The sequence below is a fragment of the Antedon mediterranea genome, chromosome 2, assembly GCF_964355755.1.
Source record: "Antedon mediterranea chromosome 2, ecAntMedi1.1, whole genome shotgun sequence".
NCBI lineage: Eukaryota > Metazoa > Echinodermata > Crinoidea > Comatulida > Antedonidae > Antedon > Antedon mediterranea.
This window is the reverse complement of record NC_092671.1, coordinates 37,981,992-38,002,030: the sequence shown is the minus strand read 5'-3', so window position 1 is coordinate 38,002,030 and position 20,039 is coordinate 37,981,992. Positions and strand designations below refer to the sequence as shown.

The window sequence follows — 20,039 nt, the reverse complement described above, 5'->3', positions numbered from 1 at the left end:
GAACTATCATCATGATGAGTGATGTTAATACTGTACAAACCACTGTCAGAAATCCTCAAATTGGATATTGTTATCTCTATTTCAGAATGATGAGGAAATATGTCATGAGAACTGTGGATATGTGGTTCATCCACCAAGTGGTTATTCTTCTTCAACTGATAGTGTTTTACACAATTAGGTATACATCTAACGTAACATGTACTTGTCAGTGTTTGTCCAATAATATAGTAATTATCAAGCTGTGTACAATCAACACTGTGTTGCTCTGTTGACGTACAAGTTTCATGAAATAGAATAAAGATAAACACTGCTACAAAACTGGTACTTATAGACTTCATAACTCTTAAAACATGTGTGTACATTTACTGTGTGTTTTACCTGTTCTAGGTCACACCTAGTGCCTGTACTGTGATTGTTTGTAAAACTTTTGTGTCAAGTCGCTGTTTTTCCCCGCATTTGTCCAGTAGCCTAACTAGCGTTGGTATACTATGTAAGAAACAGTCCATGTATGCATCTTCTTTATGATAATTTTAGTTTCACATCCGTGTTTTGATTTTGCATTAAATAAACATATGTATACAGATCATTTTCACCATTTATAATTTGATAAATTAATTTCCAGTATATTACTGGATGGTTTACAGTGTGTCTATGCCTTTAAATTTAAATATGTTTGAAAAGGTCAGGATGAAAAAGGAAGTTACATTTTACATTATTTGCTCATATTCAATAATTATTAGAAATTAATAAAAAGATGGATAAGAAATAGACTTGCCCAAGTCTATAGTTATTTCGTGGCTTTTCGATGTTTGTCTGAAATCCCAAGAAGTGTATGTATGAAACGCCATAAGTGCCAAAATATTTATCTTTTTACTAATATTAAGTCAAAACTCCGTCTGGAACCCAGACTAGATAAGAGACTTCCAATGACCGATCAGGAGGATTTCTTTTAAATCAAAAACAATATTATTTTTTTTAATTATGTTATTATTATAAAAAAAAGTATAATTTTTATAATTATAATAAAGTTTTCTAATTTTGTAATCTGTTACAGAAAAATGTCTTAATGAGAAAGCATGTTAATTTAGCAATTTAATACAGCAATTATGATACCACTGACAGGATTTTAAAACTTGTTAGTGTTTATTTGTTATCTTTATGTCAATACATCCAGTTCTATAGCAGAAGTTGTGTCATTGCTATTGTCAAAAATAAGTTTTTTCTTCCTAATTTGAATGTACTTTGTACTTAAAATTGCCAAAATTATTATAAACACACAAAATATTGTTGACCGAATTATTAATATTAACTTTGAATCCATAAATCTGTCTTCACTGCTAATGTTTGATGTAGATATTGTTGAGACGTCATGATCCAAGATTTTAACATGTAGTATAGTTGTTACTGATCCCTCAGAATATTCACCTCTAGCGGTACACTTTACTACTGTCCCATTCAAACCAATGGATACATTGAGTATTGTTAATGTGTTACTTTTAGCAATCATGTCAATTTCAGGGAATGATTCCCATATGTACTCAACCTGAGTGACGTCATTGTGGTTTGGTAGAGAACAATTTAAAACCGCATTGTCTCCTTCAATCCAATTATCTGATGTTAAAGAAACATTCAAGCAACTTTTTACTGTTACATTTATTTTGCAAATATACGTTTCAGATATTACTTTCAAAGTACATGCGTACCAAACCACTCCTTGTTCACGATCTGTGATATGAAATTCTCCTTCATATATTGTATTATTACCTGAAATTGAAGAATTATACTCTGCCTCTTTTGATGTCAACCAATTTTTGAATTCAAGATCTGGATACGAAAATATTTTGCATTGTAGAGTGATGCTACAGTCACCAATTATACAATAATCTTTGTTAGATGAGCACTTTGGTGCAGGCTGTGGAAATACACTCACATTAAATAGTCTGGATTCCTGTAAACTATCATCATGATGAGTGACAAGAATAGTGTACTCACCACTGTCAGAAATTGTCAAAGTTGATATTGTTATCTCAATTTCAAAATGATGAGGAAACATTTCATGAGAACTGTGGATACGTTTGTCATCTACTGAGCGGTTATTCCTCTTCAACTCATAATGTTTTATACAATTTCTACATCTAACATAACATTTAGTTGTCATGGTTTGTCCAACAATATAGTAATCATCAGGCGGATCACACTCAACATTGTGTTGCTGTGTTGATGTTGAACTTGCATCCAAGAAAATAAATATCAACACTGTTACAACACTGGTGGCTATAGCCTTCATCGTTCTTAAAAACATGTGTATATTTTCTCATATATATATATATACCAATTGTCAAACATTCACCTCAAGCCAGTGTCACAAGTTTATGCAACTTACAACTCTTGCAATTGATCATTCGATAAAATAATATTGTTAGTTTCACATCCTGGTTTAGATTTGAAAGTATACATTGTTTTTAATTAAAGTAAAAAAATAAAAACCAGTGATGTGCTCTAATTTGTTAATGTATATCATAGTTACCAACCTGAGAGATTGAAATGCGGTACAGACTATTTTTGTGTGTGTGTGTGTGAAAAGGGGTTGTTGATTCGGACACAAAGTATTTTAGCCACAGCCTCCCTCCCCCTTGTGGGGCCTGTGAAGTAGCGAATTTAGTTCACTGGCACTCTTAGATGGCCAGAAATGTTACTCTGGCACGTAAAATTCATGATGAAAGGCACCTCTAGTTGGCCGGAAATGACACTCCCATAGAATGCATTTTCCTCTCAAATTGTGATAAAAAAATGATCATGCATATACTTCTGCTAAATGCGTGACAAATATGTGGTCACGCATTTGTCTGTTCAAAATACGTGTTTCATTAAAAATCACTGAAATGCGGACCATCCCGCACGATGCAAGGCGGTTGGTAACTATGGTATATTAGTCCACAAAAATCAATTAATTAGAAGCAATTAAGTAAAATGTAATCTATTACAACAATGTTGTACCACAAACTTTTAAAAGGAAACACTCGTTATACAGTACGTCAGGTGAAAATGCCACATAATAAAGTTGTTAAATTGAAACAAACTACAATTAATACATTTCAACTTCCTTCTGCATCACCGACATGGAGTCGAATTATCAGATTCTACCTAGTCAACCTTTTCTTTTTTTAACAATTTAAGTAGCAAAATACAAAATATTATAATTAAAGTTATTAAAATTAAACAAACTAATTGTTCAATAATTTTAAACTTCTCCTGAATCAGAGTTTCTACATCTTTAAGTGGCACTGTATAGATGGGTGAGATTGTTGATGGCTTTCTTGTTGTTTCAGTTGTTGTCATGGGTTCACCTTCCACTGTAAGAATGACAGTACCTGAGCCTGTAAAGCCTTCATCCTCAACAGTACATGTGAGGGAAGCTCCGTGCAATTCTGCTTGTACAGATTGAATGGTAAACGTCATGTTAGCATTGTTGGCTTGATCATTAGTATAACTATTGTCAATATCACCATTTTCAATAGTCCATGCAAACTTAGCAGTGTCAGTATAGTTACCTTTGCAGGTGAAACTTGCAATCTGATTTGATTTATAGTGAATGTCTCCATGGATGGCAACATTTAGTTTGTTCATAACAATCAACAGACCAGTGTAACAATATCGTCTGCTATTTATAATGTCAATATACAGTTCACAACTATACTGTGTATTATTTATATTTGGTTTTGCAGAGACTTCTAAGGTTTTCCACATGTGGGTATCATTTTCATGTGATGAGGCTAGCTTAGTCATTTCAGTGAACTCCATAGAAAGATCTGTAGATGTCCTCTCTGTAATGCACATGGTGTTTATGACATCACCAATGTAATATGAAGGTTGGCTAAAGTAACACATTGGATACTCTTTTGATGGAACTTTGAGGACGTTCAGGTAAGCTTTTTTTGAGGATATTACACCTGTTGAAGTATCAAACACACACCAGTAATCTGCAGCATCTGATCTTTTAACTGGATCAATTGTTAAACTATACTCATAGACTTCATTGCTTTTTTTATTCTTCTTAAAGGAATATCGTGAACTGTCTAATGTCTGGTTTGTTTTCTTACCATGTTTTACCCAAGATACTTGATCTGTTGATTCATGATCTTTGAGAAGCAAACATGTCAATATTGCTTTTTCTGTTTCAACAATGGTAATATTTTCAAGATAATTATTATCAAATGAAATTTCTTGAGAAACTGAAGTTGTGATGATAACCAGAAGAGAAAGACACCAAAGCCTAGAGTTGTTGTTTGAACTATCAGCAGATGCCTGAAAAAAGGAGAAGAAAACCATCAAATTAATAGTGAGTTAACAATAGGCCTCAGTAAACAACGTAATCAGTTATTGACCTCATTGTCTTCCTTGACTCGAAGAAGCAATTTTATACTGTATAGTTATTTTTAGTAGCAACAATAATATTTTATTTTTTTCAGGAGAACCAGGCGCTATATATTTATGGAGGCACAATGATAGCATGGATGGCATAACGGTAAGATGGGAATAGGCATGTTACACTAGTATTACTTCTCTCTTCAGATAGGATTCATTCATTTAATATACTAGATACATAATACAAAATTGTGTGCAATAAAACATATAGTATATATAATAATAGAGGATGAGAACACAAACTAAAACTTAAGTGTTTTGGGGGGTGGGGGGTTTTTTGGCCCGGAGAAGTCATGGAGGTCAGAAGACTTAAATTTCAAAATTATTTTAAAATATTTCAAAACTTTTGAGAGAAGGAGTAAAATACATTGTTACTATGCCAATATCTTGCAGTTTGTACATTTCTATTGAATAGTGCAATTTAGAAGAATTTATAACCAATTTAAAAATAAAATAAGATTTAAAAATTGTAGTTGTTTATAAATAATTATAATATGTTTACTAAATTGTCAAAAATCCAGATGTTTAACCATTTTAATATTAATAATATTGCAGGATAGAGTGTTTATTGCCATATTTTTTAGCCCAACATTTACATGGTCTAATTTATCAAACTATTGTATATATATTAATATTATAGGCTAGTACCTTGATTGGTATATAACAAAGTACAAACCTCAATAAAAAAAAATGGAATAGTCCATTTCTTTAATTCACTAATGGTAATAGGGAATTACAGTATGCATTGATGGTTCCTAGCAACCATTGATAATTTAGGTACCTGTCAAACTAGTACAACAGATAGCGTTTGAACAATTCCAGTGTCATTGTATAAAAGCGATATAGCCACATCTACATTTTATCTGAACAATGGCAATGCTCGTCCTAGAATCACCGATCATATTCCAGTGATTGACTGATTATCAATGGGTAATTCAGTTTTCAAAGGTACTATTTTTGTATATTTATGTTTACACATCAATAAATGTACATAAAATATTCGATTAAGCAGGATTAATAATAGAATTTGACTTACCATTTCCATTGTCAATTTCACAATCACACGACAGACTACGTTGCTCATCCGGGTAACTAAAATTGTTGACGTCACCAAATAAATTGGTGGCGTCAAACAAACTTGTACGACTTTATTGACTTCACAATACAGAGATACAACAATGCTTGTCAGATTGTTTGTATAACAAATAGATAAATTGTTATAAATTACATGTTTTATTTACTCTATCTCTATTATTGCTGTTTTTTTTCTTGCCAAGTTTATTTCAGTATATTTATTTTATTTGATAAATAGCAAACCCAATTGTTAAACTTGTACTTTGTAAACATTACTACTAAATTTAATACCGTATTACTCGCCTTTAATTTTCAATATCAACTTATAAAGTATTGTAGTAATATAGGCGAATTATTTAAAGAAAATTTGAAAAAACCAAACTAATTTAAGTCTAAAAGGCAAGGATGGGGATGAGGAACGTTACATGCTTGAAAGACTTAAGTAATATAAGATGATTGTATTGCTTGAGCTTAATAGTTTATTCCGGAATAGGATGATTTCTTTTATTTCTTTATTAAGACAATATTAAGCATGTTTTTTTTGGTTTTTTGTAGGCATCTTCAGTAAATTTTTTGTAGGCATCTTCAGTAAACTTTTTTTTTGTAGGCATCTTCAGTGAACTTTTTTTTTCTTGTAGGCATCTTCAGTAACTTTTTTTTTTTTGTAGGCATGTTTTTTTTTGTAGGCATCTTTAATGAGTTTTTAATTTTTTTGTTGGCATCTTCAGTGAATTTTTGGGTTTTTTTTTGTAGGCATCTTCAGTGATTTTTTTTGTGTAGGCATCTTCAGTGAATGATTTGGAAGATGTATAATTTTTTTTTGGTTAAATGATATGTTAAAGAAATGTACTGAGAACAAAAAACAAACATTCTTTATTAGTGTACACATTTATTTTCCTTTCATCATAAATAAATATATATGTATATATAAAGAAAGAGAAAAAATAATATATTATATTTTATGGTTCTAATATATTATTTCACTCTAAAATTGTACGTGAAAAATTGCATGACTGTAAAATATGAAATAAAAGTGGGTTAACCTCATAAAAGAGGAAAAAAAGGAAGATGTGGAAGTCTATATAGACCCCCACACGCCAATAAACCAAGTTAATCAACCAAATTTATTGCACCATATGACACCACCAGTACAGACTTTATATATTATGCATTAAACATTTATGCATCAAATATTTATAAACTCAAAATATAGCAACTCTAATGTCATCCAAGTGATCCTACATTTTATTTATGTAGAAAATTTACTGTTCTGTATATCTTTTAAATTAGGCCTAGGCCTATGCTTTTATCTTTCTTAATTTTTGTTATATGTTAATTGTTATAAATTTTCTTTACTTTTAAACTTATAACTGGACCATTTTGGAAAGCAGTACTACGTTACTGAAAATGCAATCCAGTCAAAAGAAAGAATAAATAAATAAAAATAAACACCAATAACTCAACTTGATTTCAAATGTTAATGAAGCAAGATCAGTAAAATGTTTCTTTTTTGACATTTTTAGAAAAAAATGTTAATATTAGCATCATACAGTATATGACAAATAAATTGTAAACATTAAAAAAAATATTTTTTTCATTTTTGGCCAGTTTCAAAGGCACAGAACAAATTCTAAACCACCTGGTGATATACTGAATATTAATTAATTCATTTCGAAAAAAAAGAATGAGAAAAAGCCTCAGAGATTCAAACTCAAAACTAAGCTTCTGCAGGGTCAGTCTAATTACCGAAAACAACCGAAAATAACCGAAAACAACCGAAAACAACCGAAAACAACCACAAACAACCGTAAACAACCGAAAACAAACCAAAAAAAAATTTAAAAAATCTAAATACCGAAAACAAATTTTGTATAATATTTTTTTTAATGTCGCCCTCTATTGATGGGTGTTTCTAAAGCTAAGACCATACAGAGGCGCAAAAGTCATGGAAGACCCTAAGAAATGGTAGTGTGCACAAAATACAACTCAAAATCGTACAAATTCAATGAAATACACCGTAGATTACATTTACTTACAAAATCTATAAACAAATTTCGTTTTTAGTCTTTTCAAAAACAAAGCATGATTTTACCTAACTTTGCGTTTTCGTCCCCGGTTTTCGTCACTTTATTAAGTGAATACTGAAGCGATTAAGGATAAAAACGTTATTTACTCGACTACATTAATTTTACTGAATAGATTTTATTGTGAATCCTTTATAGTGAGCTTGTTTTAAGTATACTTTATAGTCCCTAGTATCTTTGTATAATTATCTTTGAAAATCTATAATTAAATCGATCATGATTAACCATAGTCAATTTACTTCTAAACTATGGATTAACATATTCACAATTATTGTAAGGAGTAATGCGCTGGTTTCTGGATCAAAAATCGAAAGACTAAAATTAAAATATTTTTATAGATTCTGTAAGTAAATGCGATGTTATCATTGATTGATTGCACGATTTTTAGTTGTATTTTGTGCACACTACCATCGTAGGGTCTTCTTCCTTGGCTTTTGCGCGCGCGGTTTTGTCTCTGTTATGGTCTTAGATTAAGAAACACCCATCAATAGAGGGCGACATTTAAAAAATATTATACAAATTTGTTTTCGGTATTTAGATTATTTTATTTTGTTTTCGGTTTGTTTTCGGTTGTTTATGGTTGTTTTCGGTTGTTTGCGGTTGTTTTCGGTTGTTTAGGGTTGTTTTCGGTTATTTTCGGTTGTTTTCAGTAATTAGACTGACCGCTTCTGCATGATGTCCTGACCATTTGTTTGTTTGTTTGTTTTATTTGTTTTATCTTTATACTGGGTGACCTCTTCAGTCAAAGACTGATCTCCCAGAGGGCCCAGTTGGTGATCAGTGGCTGTGATGTACTAATACACCGGGGTAACCCCCTACTCGTCTCGAAAGATGTACTAGGTTCTTTAAAGTGCACACGAGCAAGTTGTGTACACTGGACCTACGGTTTATAGTCCTTATCCGAGAAGACTCGTTCTACCACCAGAACCATGGAGTGAGTGAGCCTCGAACCCCTGCCGATGTTATGGCTACGTGATTACGGTTCCACTGTCTTAACCGCTCGGCCACTCACTCACCATTAAACATCTCCGTGAATCGACTGGAGGTAATACATAAGTCTATGCCCAATTCTTGATTATTAGCTTTCTTAATTAATAGATTGTAGAAAAACGATGGCTTACACAACCAGAAATAATAACAACCACAATGTTTCAAGCATCAAAAATATTTTATTTTGATAATTTTACAGCTAAAATTAAACTAATTCAATTATTGTTTCATCTTATAGCTTAAAAACCACTGCATTGACAAGAGGAAACAGAAAGCATTACAGGATTGTGGTAATGTACCTAGTTTTAAAATAAAATAGTATTTTTTATTACTGTAGATACATTATGCTTATGTTTATTTTAAATGAATTGTTCCCTAAAATAAGCTAAACAATTAAATTGGTTATAGAAAGTTTTTTTATATTTATGTGGCCAGGATTAACAAAAAATTAAACTATTGCTAATTTTACAATTGTATCGAGTCAATCCCAAGAATTACTTGCACATTTTTTTTGCAAGTACTGTATTATCAATGTACTTAGTATAAAAGTACAACTTACGTCAGAGTAGGATAAAACATCTTACTTAATATACTGTATAATCATTTTAAAACACTTTATTTGTTATTCAAACAAGAAACAGTATTCCAATACATTGAAATATCCATGCGGCTCCTGTTCAGTTCTCTATAACCGATACATTCAGTTCTACATCAGAGGTTGTGTCGTTGCTTGTAGTTCTATTGTCAATGGAATCTCTTTTCTTCCTTGTGTTAAGGTATTTTGTACTCAAAATTGCCACGATAATAATAAACACACAAAATGTGATTGATCGAATTAGCAATATAGATTTTGAGTGCATAGTATTATCTTCCCTGCTTATGTCGGATGTTGTTATTTGCATCGTTGAGACATCAGGATGAACTTGATCAAGATCCAGGATGTCAACATTCAGTATCGTTGTTGCTGAACCCTCTGAATAATTACCTAGTCTTACGGTACATCTTACTTCTGTCCCATTTAAACCAATGGATACATTGCGTATTGTTAAACTGTTACCTTTGGTATTCATGTCAATTTCTGGGAATGATTCCCATATGTAATCAACTTGAGTGATGTCATTGTTGTTTGGTAGGGAACAATTTAAAACCGCATCGTCTCCTTCAATCACATTTCCCGCTGATTTTAAAGAAACATTCAATCGGCTTTTTACTAATACTTCGACTATGCAAGGATACCAATAAGATTTTACATTGAAAAGACACATGTCCTTAACCACACCTTTGTCCTGATCTGTAATATGAAATTCTCTTTCATAAATTGTATTATTACCTGAAATTGTTTGATTGTACTCTGCCTTATCATTTAACTTAAGATTCAGATATGAAAAGATTTTGCATTGTAAGGTGATGCTGCAGTCACCAATTATACAATAATCTTTGTTAGATGAGCACTTTGGTGCAGGCTGTGGAAATACACTCACATTAAATAATCTGGATTCCTGTGAACTATCATCATGATGAGTGACAAGGATACTGTACTCACCACTGTCAGAAATACTCAAATTGGTTATTGTTATCTCTATTTCATGAGGAAGTATTGTTTTGTTAAAAATGTGGATACATGTTTCATCCACTATAAAATGGTTATCCTTCTTCAACTGATAATATTTGATACAATCATTACACTTGCTAACATAACATGTAGTTGTCAGCATTTGTCCAACAATATAGTAATCATTTAGCTTTGTACAATATACATTGTGTTGCTGTGTTGACAAACAACTTTCAACAAAGAGAAAAATAAACACTGCTACAAAACCCGTAATTGACTTCATAGTTCTAAAAACATGCATGTCTCTCTAGCCCCTTTCTCACAGAGTTGTGTGCCAGGAATATTGCGGGAATATACCATTACCATGCCGGTATGGTTTTCTGTGAGAACGGGTCGTCTTGGCATCATGCCGGCACCATGCCGGCATCGACATGACCTGCTTTAGACCTAGTAATATTCTAGGGATATTCCCCGCAATGCCAGACGGGCATTCTGTGAGAACGTATTGCCGTTATATTCCGGGGTTCCCCGTCGAGGCTTTGACACCTTGCGCAGTCAAGTGTATCACTTTGGCGCCTATTCAATTCAATTAACAATAATAATGTCGAACTGGAGAGATAATGAGATAAGAGAGCTGCTTAAAATAAGGGGACAAGAAGAAATTTGTAGCATAATCTATATAGGCCGCTAGGCTAGGCCATAATAGCTCTTTGTTTGTTGGTGCCTGACCTTTCGTCGCCTTGTAAATTGTAGGCCTACAGCCTTCTAAGGTGTTTTACAGATTGCCGATGACGGCAAATTAATTGCTATACCTGTATAATATATGCACAATATACTGTACATAGCATGTATTGCATAATTATGCTATAAAGGAAGATAATAATCTGTAACTTAACATTCGCCGCCATATCATCGCTAGACAAAAATAATAACAATAAAGAACGCCCTCAATAATTATTTTGTCAGAGACTTTTTATTGGACGAATATGCCCGACTCCTTTCTCACAGAAAGCCGGTATATTCCGGTTATATTTCCGGCACGATAGTCCGATGAGAATGAATCATTAGGCGCAGGAGCCCCGGATAGCGTTACGTTTGAAAACCCCAAAAAGTGAGGTTTTCAACCATTAGCGGCATGACTGATGTGAGTGATTAATGTGTTTTACGGACGGTTTCAAGGACTATCCTACCAGTGGGCTGTTCACTGGTCAAATGATTGACACTTTGTATCACCGTTTGTAACTGGAGCTGTGACGACCTTTGTAACTGGAGCTGTGACGACCTTGCAAGAATACTAGGCCAGAATTTTTAATTGAAAAGTGCCTTGGTATTAACAATAACATGGAGATGGAAACAAATTTCTCTATCTTTCTTTCTAAAATAAATGGTCACTATAGTTTCAAACTAGGCTTAGTCCACCACATTAGTAATTACGAATCGAAACCTAAATTAAAATTGTTGGTATTCTTTGGCCGTTGTTTGATTAATTACATCTTCATGCCATGTTTTTTTTCTCTAATGATTTGGCGATACGCTCCTATATTAATTAGGCCTACTAGCAGAGGGTTCGATGAGTTTTGAAAAGTTATGGAAATGTGGTCTAACATATAGCAATTCAGTTTTTTAAGGCCCTTCTTCCTTGTCCGAGCCTTTAGAAATATTAAAAAGTTATATTAATATAATATATTCTGTGTTTTCATGTTTTGAGAAATTGTATATCATTTCAGATGTTTCGCGCTGCGCTTTTATTTGTTTCGCGCTTCGTCTTGTTCGAGCTTCCTCCGTACATACCGATAATTAATATGATTTTTCATTTCATTTTTTGTACATTATTAAAAAATAGCATACAGAACATACCCTTCTCTGAGAAAACACTTGTGGGCGATTCCCCGAATACGACATGATGGAATAGCTTTGGAGACTTTGACTTTGGAGTAGGCCTAAATCGAAACGTCAAGCAACTCAACAGTTCTTTTCAGAACTAATATAGGCCTACGTGGTGTACCGCAAATTTATATCAACAAATATGTAACTTGTTTAGCACGTTTAAAATGGATAGCAAAACATATTTAAAAAAAAACCCCTGAATTATTTCAAACAGACAGCACATTAGTTCAAACGGATAGCACAATAGATAGCTCAATCAAATGGATATAACTATGATATAACTGTACTGTGCATTCTATACGGATTATCGGGTAGCACATTCTTTCAAATGGATAGCACATTATTTCAAATGGATAGCACATTAGGTAGCACAATCAAATGGATATAGTACTGTACATTATTCTATGATTATCGGGTAGCACATTCTTTCAAATAGATAGCACATTAGGCCTATTTCAAATGGATAGCACATTCTTTCAAATGGATAGCACATTATTTCAAATGGATAGCACATTATTTCAAATGGATAGCACATTGGGTAGCACAATCAAATAGATATAGTACTGTACATTAGTCTATAAGGATTATCGGGTAGCACATTATTTCAAATGGATAGCACATTAGGTAGCACAATCGAATGGATATAATTGTACTGTACATTATTCTTATAGCCTACGGATTATCGGGTAGCACATTCTTTCAAATGGATAGCACATTAGGTAGCACAGTCAAATGGATATAGTACTGTACATTATTCTATAAGGATTATCGGGTAGCACATTCTTTCAAATGGATAGCACATTAGGTAGCACAATCAAATGGATATAGTACTGTACATTATTCTATACGGATTATCGGGTAGCACATTCTTTCAAATGGATAGCACATTCTTTCAAATGGATAGCACATTGGGTAGCACAATCAAATGGATATAGTACTGTACTGTACATTATTCTATACGGATTATCGGGTAGCACATTCTTTCAAATGGATAGCACATTCTTTCAAATGGATAGCACATTATTTCAAATGGATAGCACATTAGGTAGCACAATCAAATGGATATATGTAATTGTACTGTACATTATTCTATACGGATTATCGGGTAGCACATTCTTTCAAATGGATAGCACATTAGGTAGCACAATCAAATGGATATAGTACTGTACATTATTCTATACGGATTATCGGGTAGCACATTCTTTCAAATGGATAGCACATTCTTTCAAATGGATAGCACATTGGGTAGCACAATCAAATGGATATAGTACTGTACTGTACATTATTCTATACGGACTATCGGGTAGCACATTCTTTCAAATGGATAGCACATTCTTTCAAATGGATAGCACATTATTTCAAATGGATAGCACATTAGGTAGCACAATCAAATGGATATATGTAATTGTACTGTACATTATTCTATACGGATTATCGGGTAGCACATTCTTTCAAATGGATAGCAAATTATTTCAAATGGATAGCAAATTATTTCAAATGGATAGCATGGATTTGGGTAGCACAATCAAATTGAGCACATTGGGTAACACATTGCATCAAATGGGAGCCTACTGTACAGTTATTCTATTGAATTGAAATATATATTTATAATGGGTAACCTCTTCAATCAAAGACTGGTCTCCCAGAGGGCCCAGTTGGTGATCAGTGGCTGTGATAATACACCGGGGTAACCCCCCACTCGTCTCGAAAGATGTACTAGGTTCTTTAAAGTACATACGAGCTAGATGTGTATTCTATTATCGGGTGTAGCACATTAAAATTGAGAGGATAAGATGGACATCATAATTTATTATTAAGGGGCAAAACAGCAAATCCTTACTGAGGGGACACTCCTATAAAGCGGACATTAAGGGGACGGGGAACACTTAAGCTCAGCCAATGTTCACTCAATATATTTTCCATCACAAAATAACAAAAAAGACGAAATATTTATATCCATTTATCGTTATTAAATAAAAATGGATATCATGATAATTATGATACTTTGTTTGTCTTGAAAGTTTTCATTGGTGAAACGTTGCCTGCTACATTTTGAATTTCCGAGTCCAGATCAGTATTGGTATTCCGTGATATCTATTCTAACTAATGAAACAATTTTTAGAAAATGATATATCTGATAGATATCATCTAAGTGATGTTTTACATATAAGTTATAACGTTTAACTTTTCATTCTCCAGACATTCAATTCTTTTAATATAGTTCTTGTATAACACCATATCAAGTAGTAGTAGAAATTATTGTAGGGTTTTCTTATTATTCAGTCAATTCAGTGTTTCTATACAGAAAAGAGTAGTCAGTGGCCTTAACATCAATTAATTGTATAATTTGCACCCAAGGTCGAATAGCAAGAAACTCAGGTCCAGTTACATTGGTGTTCATTGGTCAATAGGAAATGAACAGCACACTTATGGGTGGTGACAAAGTTTAGTTATTGATAAGTTGTCCTTGGGAAAAACACATTAGTTGGGTTGACCATGGGCTGACAGAGTTAACGACTTCGTAACGCTATCCGGGGCTCCTGCGCCTAATGATATGCCGGTAACGATACCGGCACGACGCCAGCACTGTACCGGTATATTGCAGCCACATCTGTGAGAAAGGGGCTCATTTGATCAATGTTATAGACCTAATCTTGTGATTATCGTTTGTCCAACTTTACTGTCAAGTATTGTTTACTTCCCAGCATTTCTCCTGTGCAGGTTTACTAAAAGATACAGTTCATGTATCTGTAAGTTTACAACTCATCATTTAGTTTCACATCCGTGTTTTGATTTTGCAAAATGAAACATATTTACTGTAATAACTAGGTTTGAACTCATGTGACTCGGGTTATCCCCCCAAATGCAAGATGCATATACTGTACGAAAATTATTATTCTATCCTGTGACCTGAAGTATGTTTACAGTCCTGAATTGTGTTTATTTGTGTCGTATTATTTACAGAATATTACCTGTATATAATATATACAGTGTAGCATAGAGAAAATTACTGGACTCGCTTTTTTTTTTACATGATCAGGTCATCAAAATAAAACATAAAGATTGCAATATCAGAAGATAAATGTCTGAGCAAGTACATTATTAAAAATTTATAATAATAAGAAATTTGGGCACATAAAACTCTTTTAAACTTTTACAAAAGAGATCAAAATCTGACTTGAAAATCAACTGACATTCGATAGACAAAAGTTTTACATTACATAAATTCATATCTACAATTCAACAGCTTCTAAAATTAATAATAATAATATTTTTCAGTCACCAATGAAAATAACCAGGAGTGAGAATAAGCTAAAGCCCAAACATATTCTGCACTCACTCCATATATTACAAACAGTTAAAATAGAACCTTATACTATATACAAGAAAATTAAATAGCTGTAATACAAATAAAACTACATAACATGCCTTAAATATTACAATTTTTTTGTTCTGAACACGCTTTTGTAGTACAGCACTAGCATCATATATGGCACCTCGTTGCTTAGTTGTACCTTTATCTGATTGAGATTGACAGAAAACGTATTATTACTTACTTGGGCTACAAGTAAGGCGAAATAGCATGATTTTAGGCCATCAGCAAGTACCGGTAGGCCTACATTAGAATCATCATCACTGATCAGCGAAGTGATTGCATTGTGGTACCAATGAGGAAGCACATCACATTCACACTAGCAACCAACATAGGCTAACAACCGCCTACTGTAGATGAGTTTTCAGTACTACAGTATTATACTGTACATCTATACTATTGTTCAAATCGGAATCCCCAGATACGGCACCAACTAGGTGGGAATGCTAGCTTAAGCATCGATATATAAATTTACGTAAGGGCAAAATTTGGTCAATTGTGCATTACTTCTAGAATTTTTACTCGATGGTATATAAAGTTGGTTCGTACTTTCGGTACTGATTTTAACCACCTGATGTAACCCTGTTTACTAATTAAATTAAGTTAGATAATTGACAATTAAAACGAATTTAGGTTTAACAATTTTCTGATCGTGGTACACTGTCTAATGGATGTCCATATTGAAAAATACCCGCACACAATAATTTTTATTTTATTTTTTTATTTTTTTTTATTTATTCGGTATAGGCCTATAAAAATATATTACAAAACGACAGTCAAGGACTAAAATGAATTGTATTACAAATAACTAAAAATTAGTTAAAATTGCTATAAAAATAGAAACATCTTATCAAAATTAGATATCGTACCATAAAAACCTAATAAGACGAGGATGCTTCGCATTTAACTATCTCCTTCTACGATAATTGTTTTTAATAGCTGAAAACCGGTTGAACAGCTCGAGTACAGCATCATAATGTTGAAGACATTTAAAAAAAATACTACTGTATTTTGATAGATTTAATACACGCTTATACAAATGTATTGATTTGCAATGAATGGAACATTCCAATCACTCAATCTCCCAATGGTTTAACACAAGTAGGTAAATTTATGGGCCCTTGGAGTATAAACTTAAAACCTTTATAACGTATTAACCAGAACGGCAATGCAGATGCAATGCAGTAGACTGCCGTTGGCAAATCACCAGTAGCCTGGGTGCAGAACAATTATTATACACATTTGCGGGAAAAAAGTATAGGAAAATTTTTTTTTGGTTTTTCTTATAGAGTATACCATATGGAATGTCAGAAAAAAAATCCCCATCCCAGGGTCTTGGGGAAAATTTTTTATGGCACTTTTAAATTTTGGCCTATATAACACACACAAATTCCTATTAACATACACAAATACCTATATATATATAGGGGATAGGGAAAATCAATTAACAGTTTTTGTTACTTGTAGTTGTGTTTTAATGATTAAAATTAGTAGAGGCTTACTTTAATAACTACTTCTCATAGTAGTTGATGAATCAAGTCGATACGATGACATCATCATGCCAGAATCCAATTTGGCGGGAAAAACAGGGTATTGCTAAACCCCCGCAAACCTCCAAAAAAAACATAGAAAACCCCACCGAACCGACACAAAAGTGATTGAATCATGGAGTGTATGCCTCACTGGGTATGTCCATGTAAAAAAAAATTAAAATTTCTACTGTTAGCTACTTATTTTTGGGATAATTTTTTTTTTTTCATGGATATACCCAGTGGGTCGTACACTACATGATTCAATCACTTTTATGTTGGTTTTCAGGGGTTTGCGGGGGTTTAGCAATACCCTGTTTTTTCCGCCAAATTGGACGCCATATTGGATTCTGGCATGATGATGTCATTGTTATCGACTCGATTTATCAACTACTATGAGAAGTAGTTATTAAAGTAAGTCTCAGCTAATTTTAATCATCATAACACAACTCCAAGTTAAAAAAAACGTGAATATAGGTATTTGTGTGTGTTAATAGGCATTTGTGTGTGTTATATAGGCCAAAATTTAAAAGTGCCGTAAAAAATTTTCCCCAAGACCCTGGGATGGGGATTTTTTTTCTGACATTCTATATGGTATACTCTATCAGAAAAAAAAGAAAAAAATTTTCCTATACTTTTTTCTCGCAAAATTTGTACTGCACCCAGGCTACAGCTATTGTTCCTGTTCCAGAGGAAATTGTGCTCTCAATGAACTTGCTGAACAATACTCTTGGGAGTCGCCAGGGAAACCCTGGTATCACATACACATTGGTTATGCAGGCCCGTTTGAAGGGAAAATAATACTAGTTATAGTTGATGCTCATAGCAAGTATATTGATGCACATATGGCATCAAGCACAACAGCAGCTACCTTAATCAAGTTACGTCAAACCTTTGCAACTCATGGTGTGCCATGGAGTTTATGCAATTTATATAGACCTATGCAAATTATATAGACCTAAAATTATATTATTTCTTGTAAATAATACTGTAGTTAGTAGTAGATATTTTTATAATAATAATGATTATCAGAATTCGGCATAAATCAAACATGTAATTAAATTAATTTGTAATACTGTATAAAATAATAATATATTGTAATAATTATTGTAATTATGTTTTTCATGTTGGGGATCCCTTTGGAAAAAAGACTCTGGGCTTAAAGGGCCATCCCCTGCTTTCCATGCTTTTTTTCTAGTTTAGTCTTGCAAACTGTGAAAGCTGTAGGTGATGATAAATGTGATAATTTTTAACCTTTGACCTGGAGGACGAATTGTTGCATTGTGATTTTTGGGCATCTGGTTGTTTTGGTAATAACTGATCGTGCGCACTGTATTGGTTAAAAAATAAAAAAAAAAATAAAAATTAATAATTTTTTTTAAATTTTGTTTTTGGTCCGGAAACACGGCCTTAGGTTTAGTGTCCTTTAATGTAAATTTGGAGGATGGTCGTGAATGGCGCCGACAAGTTAACCACATTCAGAAGCGTTTTCCGGAAGAGAAAGTTAGTAGACTACAATCAACTTACCAGTTCAAACTGAAGAAACACCAATCCAACCAACTATGGAATAATCTTCAATCAACCCTTTACAAAAAGTTATAATAAAAAGAAGCCCTATACTGTCGAAAATAGTGCATTGATATATATACAGTATATACAATATACACAGTTTACACTGTGTAAGGTAAGCTTTTCTTGATGATATTATGCCTGTTGAAGTATCAAATATACACCTATAATCTGTAGCATCTGATCTTTCAACTGGATGAATTGTTAAGCTATACTTGTGTTGAACCAAATAATTATACTGGGAGAGAGAGAGAGAGATCAATACATTTGTATAAACATATATTGAATCTATCAAAATAGTATTTTTTAAATAAAATCGGCCTGTCTTCAACATTATGATGCTGTACTCGAGCTGTTCAACCGATTTTCAGCTATTAAAAAGCAATTATCGTAGAAGGAGTAAATGTGAAGCATCGTATTATTGTGTGCGGGTATTTTTCAAGATGGACATCCATTAGACAGTGTACACCACGATCAGAAAAACACCCCTATTTGGGGCAAATCATTGAACCTAAATTCGTTTAATTTTCAATAACTAATTATCTAACTCAATTTAATTAGTAAACAGGGTTACATCAGGTGGTTAAAATCAGTACTGAAAGTACGAACCAACTTTATATATTATCGAGTAAAAATTCTAGAAGTAACATGCGATTTATCGAGTTCTGCCCTTACGTAAATGTATATATAGATTCAGCTTTACATACTAATCTCTACATTTTAGTCTAACTTGTCTTTTTTTTTAAATTTAAAATATGCAAATAATAAAGTTATTAAAATGTAAAAACTACAATAAATCATGTTTACAAATTTCAAATTCTTCCTACAGGACTTCACCCAAATGAGAGTTGAATTGAATTAGATCTGAATTTAGTCTACCTTTTCTTTTTTTAACAATTTAAATGCCAAAATACAACATAACATAATTAAAGTTATTAAAATGAAACAAACTACAACAAAGTGTTTAATAATTTCAAACTTCTCCTGAATCACAGTTTCTACTTCTTTCAGTGGCACTGTATAGATGGGTGAGATTGTTGGTGACTTTCTTGTTGTTTCAGTTGTTGCCATAGGTTCATCTTCCACTGTAAGAATCACAGTATCTGAAGCAGTAATGTCTTCATCCTCAATAGTACATGTGAGTTGGGTGCCGTGCATCTCTGGTAGTACAGATGGGATGATTAACGTGTTAGCATTTTTACTGTTGACTTGGTTAGTGTTGACATATTCATTATTATTAGTCCATTTAAACTTAGCAGTGTCAGTGTAGTTACCTTTGCAGGTGAAACTTGCCATTTCATTTGTGGAATATTGAGTGTCTCCATCAATTACAACTCGTAATTTGTTCAAAATGAGTAGTGGATCTGTATGGCAATGTCGCCATTGATTTGTAACATCAATATACAGTTTACAACTATACTGTGTATTATTTATACTTGGGATTGCAGGGAATTCTAAGGTTTTCCACACATGAGTATCATTTTCATTTGTTGAGGCTAGTTCAGTCATTTTGGTGAACTCCATAGATAGATCTGTAGATGTCCTCTCTGCCATGC

At 32.9% G+C, this 20,039-nt stretch overlaps 2 long non-coding RNA genes across 4 annotated transcripts in view; both read left to right on the top strand.

Moving 5' to 3' along the window:
- Positions 1-4,150, top strand: part of LOC140040994 (uncharacterized) — a 47,459-nt gene extending 43,309 nt beyond the window's left edge. The window contains exons 5-7 of the long non-coding RNA XR_011842798.1: positions 3,330-3,448; positions 3,726-3,924; positions 4,061-4,150. This is a non-coding gene — a long non-coding RNA (uncharacterized lncRNA). The remainder of the gene's footprint in view (positions 1-3,329; positions 3,449-3,725; positions 3,925-4,060) is intronic.
- Positions 4,151-4,218: 68 nt separating this feature from the next.
- The window catches only part of LOC140040993 (uncharacterized), a 44,650-nt gene continuing 28,829 nt past the window's right edge, over positions 4,219-20,039 (top strand). For all 3 annotated transcript variants that reach the window (XR_011842796.1, XR_011842795.1, XR_011842794.1), the window contains exons 1-5: positions 4,219-4,339; positions 4,470-4,525; positions 8,812-8,863; positions 18,329-18,598; positions 19,495-19,695. This is a non-coding gene — a long non-coding RNA (uncharacterized lncRNA). The remainder of the gene's footprint in view (positions 4,340-4,469; positions 4,526-8,811; positions 8,864-18,328; positions 18,599-19,494; positions 19,696-20,039) is intronic.